This window comes from Euleptes europaea, chromosome 4 (assembly GCF_029931775.1).
Source record: "Euleptes europaea isolate rEulEur1 chromosome 4, rEulEur1.hap1, whole genome shotgun sequence".
In the NCBI taxonomy this organism is placed as follows: domain Eukaryota; kingdom Metazoa; phylum Chordata; class Lepidosauria; order Squamata; family Sphaerodactylidae; genus Euleptes; species Euleptes europaea.
In genome coordinates this window covers 111,695,208-111,701,531 of record NC_079315.1, presented here as the reverse complement: position 1 = coordinate 111,701,531, position 6,324 = coordinate 111,695,208, and the positions used below count along the sequence as shown (strand labels likewise).

General features: G+C 48.0%; 1 non-coding gene across 1 annotated transcript; it reads left to right on the top strand.

Moving 5' to 3' along the window:
* Nucleotides 1–5,257: 5,257 nt before the first annotated feature.
* On the top strand, nt 5,258–5,329 carry TRNAT-GGU (transfer RNA threonine (anticodon GGU)). Its single transcript has one exon. It is a non-coding gene; the product is annotated as a tRNA-Thr (tRNA).
* The last annotated feature ends 995 nt before the right edge of the window (nt 5,330–6,324 follow it).

Below are 6,324 nucleotides of genomic sequence, written 5' to 3'. Positions count from 1 at the left end.
TCAGCCCCTATCCCAAGTGAATGTGAGAGTAGGGGCAACATGTTCCCGCATTCCCCTGAAAATCTTGTGTCTCTGACTGTTCCTTCACTGGGTCCGGCTACTGTTGTCTTTACTATTTGTAAGGATAATCGTAACAGCATGATTTTTAAGGATGAGCTAACTGAGCAACCAGCCCCAGCGGAGTGCTTAACCCATGCTGTAAAACAGCAGGGGTGAATTCACGCTCCTTGGCATCTCACCTTTCCTGAAGGTGAGCTTCAGGAACGTGACAGCTTCTTGTCTCCTTTAAAAGCACATAATTGTTTTGGAGCACGGTGCATCTTATTTCCAACTTGCTCGCAAAGGCGCTTTGAGTGTTACCCTCCATGTGCGAACAAGTCCTTGCTGAACGCAGAATTTTTAATGTGATGGCAGCGTACCATTGAAGCTTCTCAGATGTCTGCAACGCGGTGGCATTGCCAAAAATAACTGGGCAGGGGGGAATCGGAAGAGGTGTTCCTGTACAGTTTGACCTTCCTTTGTGGGGCTTCTTCAAAGAGGCCAGTGAGTGGCATATGATTTCTTTCCCCCCTCTCGTGTTGTATGCGCCTCTATTAAAAAAGAATCCAAGCAATGCTGATAAATTGCTAGAGAACTCAGCGCTCTCAAATTGATTTGCATGGGTGTGAAGGAAACAATATATTTGCAAATTCGGAGTTTATACTCTTCCTCTCTTGGAAGTGTGTTTTAGCGTAATGATTCTTGGGTGGTCGTCATTCCTTTAAAGTGGCAGATGAAATGGATTTCTGATGCATGCAGGGTATGTCCAATCCTTCTAATTATTTACTTTTTGTACTTTGGTCTAATTAAAAAGACAAGAGTAGACGCCTGTTTAGAATAGGAGATTTGGGTGGTCTGCATACAGGGCCTCCTGAAATGAAGAATGATTCAGAGATGACAAAAAAGCCTTCTGTACCATGCAGAATCCATTCTCAAAACAGATTAATAACAGAGGACTAATACTGCTTAAACTTCTGTACACAATTTCAGAGGGCATGTGGGTGCTCACATGTTTGATTGTTGGTTTATAGGCACACACACAACCAAACATACCTTTCACCTCAATAAGGGCCAGGCTAGCCTGATCTTATCAGATCTTGAAAGCTAAACAGGGTCAACCCTGGTTAGTACTTGAATGGGAGGCCACCAAGGAAGTCCAGGGTTGCTATGTCGGGGGCCCTACCTCAAAAAATGCCCCCCCAGGGCTGAATTTTTTTGGGAAACCCGAAAATAAACCAAATTCGTATATTTATTGGTATGGGAATTTGGCTTATTTCGGGTTTCCTGAAAAAATCAGGCCCAAAAAACCCGAACCCAAATTGTACCGAAATTTTTTTTTTGCACACCCCTAGCACAGAATTTAAAAGAGCACAGCCAGATCTGTCAAAAGAGATTACCCTCTTCCAAATGCCTTTGGGATGAAGCTGTCTTGCATGCCTTTCGGAATGTAACAGGTGAGAGCTCTTTCTGTTCCTTATTCTAGTAGGCTGTTCCAAAGGACTGGACCTACCATGGAATAAAACCCTGTGACCTAGCTGTTGTGTGTGTGTGTGTGTGTGTCTGTGTGTGTAAAGTGCCTTCAAGTCGCAGCCAACTTATGACGACCCCTTTTGGGATTTTCATGGCAAGAGACAGAGGTGGTTTGCCAGTGCCTTCCTCTGCACAGCAACCCTGGTATTCCTTGGTGGTCTCCCATCCAAATACTAACCAGGGTTGACCCTGCTTAGCTTCTGAGATCAGGCTAGCCTGGGCCATTCTTGCGGCAAACCCTAAGAGAGGGAATGATGAGATTGCTGTTTGAAGAACATAGCTGGTGCAAGGGAGGTTTGTCCAGTAAGGACCCTGAACATCTATGGGAGAAATTAAATAGATGGCTGCCATGTATAGGGGCTATTCCACTTCTTATTTTTGCTGCTTCTGCAGCTCTACTTCATTGGGCTTTGTTCCCTCTAGTGGTCGCTTTGATATTTCATCATTGTACCTCCGGTTTATGTGTTTGTAAGGTGCTGTCAAGTTGCAACCGAAAGAAAGGGGCTTTCAAGGCAAGTGATTAAGCAGAGGTAGTTTGCCATTGCCTTCCTCTTCAGAGTCTTCCATGGAGGTCTCCCTTCCAAGTACCGACCCTGCTTAGCTTCCGAGTCTGATGAGACACCGTACTGCTTATATCCCTGTACTTTTAAAGTGGTCTGGAATAAACAGGAGATACAGCGATGCAATATTGAAGCGACCACTAGAGGGAGGAAAACATGTGCAGAAAAGAAAACAACAACATAATACCTTGCACATAAGTGTCAAAATAACATATGTGAAAAAGCCCTTGATCTAGCCTGCAGTAAAATACTATCCTTTGAAGGGGCTGTTGCAGAGAAAGCAAAATCTGTCCTTCACTCCAGCCCCGTGACAGAGATCCTGTAAGGGTGCAAGCATGACATGTGCAGAGAGGCACATGAACAATCAGAGGGGTCCTTGCAATATACAAATTCTTCTTCCGCTCCCATCGACCCGTCATCCTAATGACAAGCCTTTTGCTAGTTTTCTAATAAACCAAATGAAGTGCAGAAGACATCATCTTAACATTCATTGCGGAGAAATCCGCTCGACATCTGCGCTCAAATTGAAATAGCTAACAAAGGGGAGGGGTCTCTACTTCCTGCCAAATGGAAAATGTCATTTAAATGTCAGAGATTTCCACTTGCTTCACAATAGCTTCAGTAAAAACAATATGTAAAGTTTAACCAAATACCTTTGAAAAGCCAACTCTCCCTTTAAAAATATCAGTAGGGTGGAAGGGAAGGCTGGCTTGTGTTTTCCTCTGAATTGGCGTGATGAAGATGTTTGGTACACTTATCAACGCACTGACCCAAGGCTTATTTTTTTTGAAGAGTGGGAGGGAGAATAAACTGCCCAGTCGCTCGTAGGGATGCTGGCAAAATTTTTGTAACAAGTTAAGGTTTCCTAAGACAGGAGAGAGAGATTCAGTATTAGGATGTGTCTGCAGGAGCAAGCTTCCAATTTTATATTGCTCTCCCCACCTTCTAGCCTGGAGGTGATTCTTCCTCACCACAGGCAGCAAAGACATTTTTGAGCTTCACCTGCTGTATATTTTGTATCTTTGGTGATCCTGGATGTAGCTGTGGCTGAGTTCTGAGAGCTCCAGCTCCTGGGTTGCATTATTGATACAAATGGATGAGTCCTTATATTTGAAATAAATGCTGGCCAGGGTGACACACAAACACACACCACACTTTTGTTCACTTGCAGGAGAGCAAACGACAGCCCATTTCTCTACTGTGTGGCCTTCTCTTCCTAGTAGGGTTGCCAACCTCCAGGTACTAGCTGGAGATCTCCTGCTATTACAACTGATCTCCTGCCAATAGAGATCAGTTCACCTGGAGAAAATGGCCGCTTTGGCGATTGGACTCTATGGCATTGCAGTCCCTCATAAGAACATAAGAAATGCCCTGCTGGATCAGACCAAGGCCCATCAAGTCCAGCAGTCTGTTCACACAGTGGCCAACCAGGTGCCTCCAGGAAGCCCACAAACAAGCCGACTGCAGCAGCATTATCCTGCCTGTGTTCCACAGTACCTAATATAATAGGCATGCTCCTCTGATCCTGGAGAGAATAGGTATGCATCATGACTAGTATCCATTTTTTCTAGTAGCTGTGAATACTCCTCTCCTCCATGAACATGCCCACTCCCCTCTTCAAGCCTTCCAAGTTGGCAGCCATCACCGCATCCTGGGGCAGGGAGTCCCACTATTTAACTATGCGTTGTGTAAAGAAATACTTCCTTTTGTCTGTTTTGAATCTCTCACCCTCCAGCTTCAGCAGACAACCCCGCGTTCTAGTATTATGAGAGAGGGAGACAAGCTTCTCCCTGTCCCTCCCCTGTCCAAACCTCGCCCTCCTCAGGCTCTGCCCCAAAAATCTCCTGCCAGTGTCAAAGAGGGACCTGGCAACCCGACTTCCTAGGCTGCCCGTTTTCGTTTGAGCTTGGTCTGTTCTGCTGAAAATGTGGCTGGCAGATTCAGGTGCCCCTAGGAATCCTCATCCCCTCTCATTTTCTCAGTCGGTGACCTTTTTTCCCCAGTGCGATAGGTGACAGAGTGTTATTGGGAATGGACGCTAAGGGTCTCTGGCACTAATGGAATCTCTGATGCAGAGCTACATCTGGAGAGATAAAGCCTCACTGTCCACCCTTCTCCTTAATATCTGCTAACATCAGTCCTCCACAAAGCTATCTTGTTCTTTTTTTTCTTGCTCCCTCTCTTCTCTTTCCCGTTCAAGAGCCTCTTTGATTTTCTGAGCACCTTCCTCAGCCTGAAGAGCTGCGGCGGCTGGATCCCGGGGTGTATATCTCTCCTTCCCATCCAAATGCAATAGTATCTTTTATCTTTAAAGGGACAAGGCTCATAATTTCCTATTCCAGTTGGTTTGGCTCTGCCTGGAAACACAGATGAGGGCTGTTCTGACATCCGGGGATGAATCTGAGTGAGAAAAATCTCGGCATCAGGTTGTGGGTTGCTCAGATAAACCACTCAGCCGCTTTCTGTCGCTGAGTTTCAAGAACACCCAGTTACAATTGGAAAATTCCCATTTCTAGCAGGGGATTTCTCGGCTTGGGATGCAGGGGTGGTGTTAGCATACCCTGAGGCAGTACAGCTGCTGGGGTCCATGGCTTCTGCCCCCCCCCCCGCTGCTACTGACCCCCAACTCACACATCTCCTCTGGTGCCTGCACTTTATGGTTGCCAACCTCCAGGTACTAGCTTGCGATCTCCTGCTATTACAACTGACCTCCAGCCGATAAAGATCAGTTCCCCTGGAGAAAATGACCACTTTGGCAATTGGACTTTATGGCATTGAAGTCCCTCCTGTCCCCAAACCCCGCCCTCCTCAGGCTCTGCCCCAAAAACCTGCCGGAGGCTGCTTTTCTCTACCAAAAGGAGTCTCAAAATGGCTAACAATCGGCTTCCCCTCCCCTCCCCACAATTGACACCTTGGGAGGTAGGTGGGGCTGCGAGAGTTCTGAAAGAACTGTGAGTGGGCCAAGGTCACCCAGCAGGCTTCATGTGGAGGAGTGGGGAATTCAACCCAGTTCTCCAGATTAGAGCCCGCCGCTCCTAACCACTACCCATCTTGGCTTGACTCCACTTGCAAGTGTTTTATCACCTGTGCTCCCAGCTGCATACGCTGTCTGGAGAAGAGATGTGGGAGGGGCTGTGGCTCAGTGGTAGAGCCTCTGCTTGGTATGCAGAAGGTCCCAGGTTCAATCCCTGGCATCTCCAGTTAAAGGGACTAGGTAGGTAGGTGATGTGAAAGACCCCTGCCTGAGACCCTGGTAAGCCACTGCCGGTCTGAGTAGACAATACTGACTTTGATGGACCGAGGGTCTGATTCAGTAGAAGGCAGCTTCATGTGTTCATGTGTGGGTGGTCCACGAATCATCGGTGTTCCCGGTGGCCAGGGCAGGGGCATTCCTAGCTGCACCCACTGCCCAGCCCCATCAGGGAAAGGCCGTGCAGGTGTTGTGGGCAGCTATGACTACAGGTGGTGGGAGAGCTTGTGATTGGCAGCACAAGGAAAAATAGGTCAGTGGGGCCATGAGGGTGGACGGGCAGGAAAGGTTGGTGATGGTGGATTCTGTAAGCATCCTTAACAGTAAGAGAAAGTCATGATGTGGGAAATACACATCTTTAGTCTCAGCCAGTCTCAAGGCCTTACTACATACTACGTTGACTCCAGGTCTACTTGCTGAGAACTTCATTATGTGGTGTGTGTGTGTGTGGGGGGGACGAGCCATGCTCGTGCCCTCCCCATGCTGTTTCCCTGACCCAGAAGTGCCCCAGCGATGAGGAAATCCCATCAGTATGCATGGAGTTCCCCTCCCCCAGTGTGGCAAATAGCAGATTCCTAGGTTTGTGTCTTAGGGTTGCCAGGTCCCTCTTTGCCACCGGCGGGAGGTTTTTGGGGAGGAGCCTGAGGAGGGCGGGGTTTGGGGAGGGGAGGGACTTCAACCCCGTAGAGTCCAATTGCCAAAGCGGCCGTTTTTCTCCGGGCGAACTGATCTCCGTCGGCTGGAGATCCGTTGTAATAGCAGGAGATCTCCAGGTCTGCTTGCCGAGAACTCCACTATGTGGTGCGTGTGGGACTAACCATGCACATGCACATGGGTTGTGTTGACTTGTGGAGAACTCTGGGAGAACCAGAACGTGCAGCTCTGCCCTGAGGGTCTTCATGAGTCTTACCCCTCTGCAGATGTTTCCAAATCCAGATCCTGGGC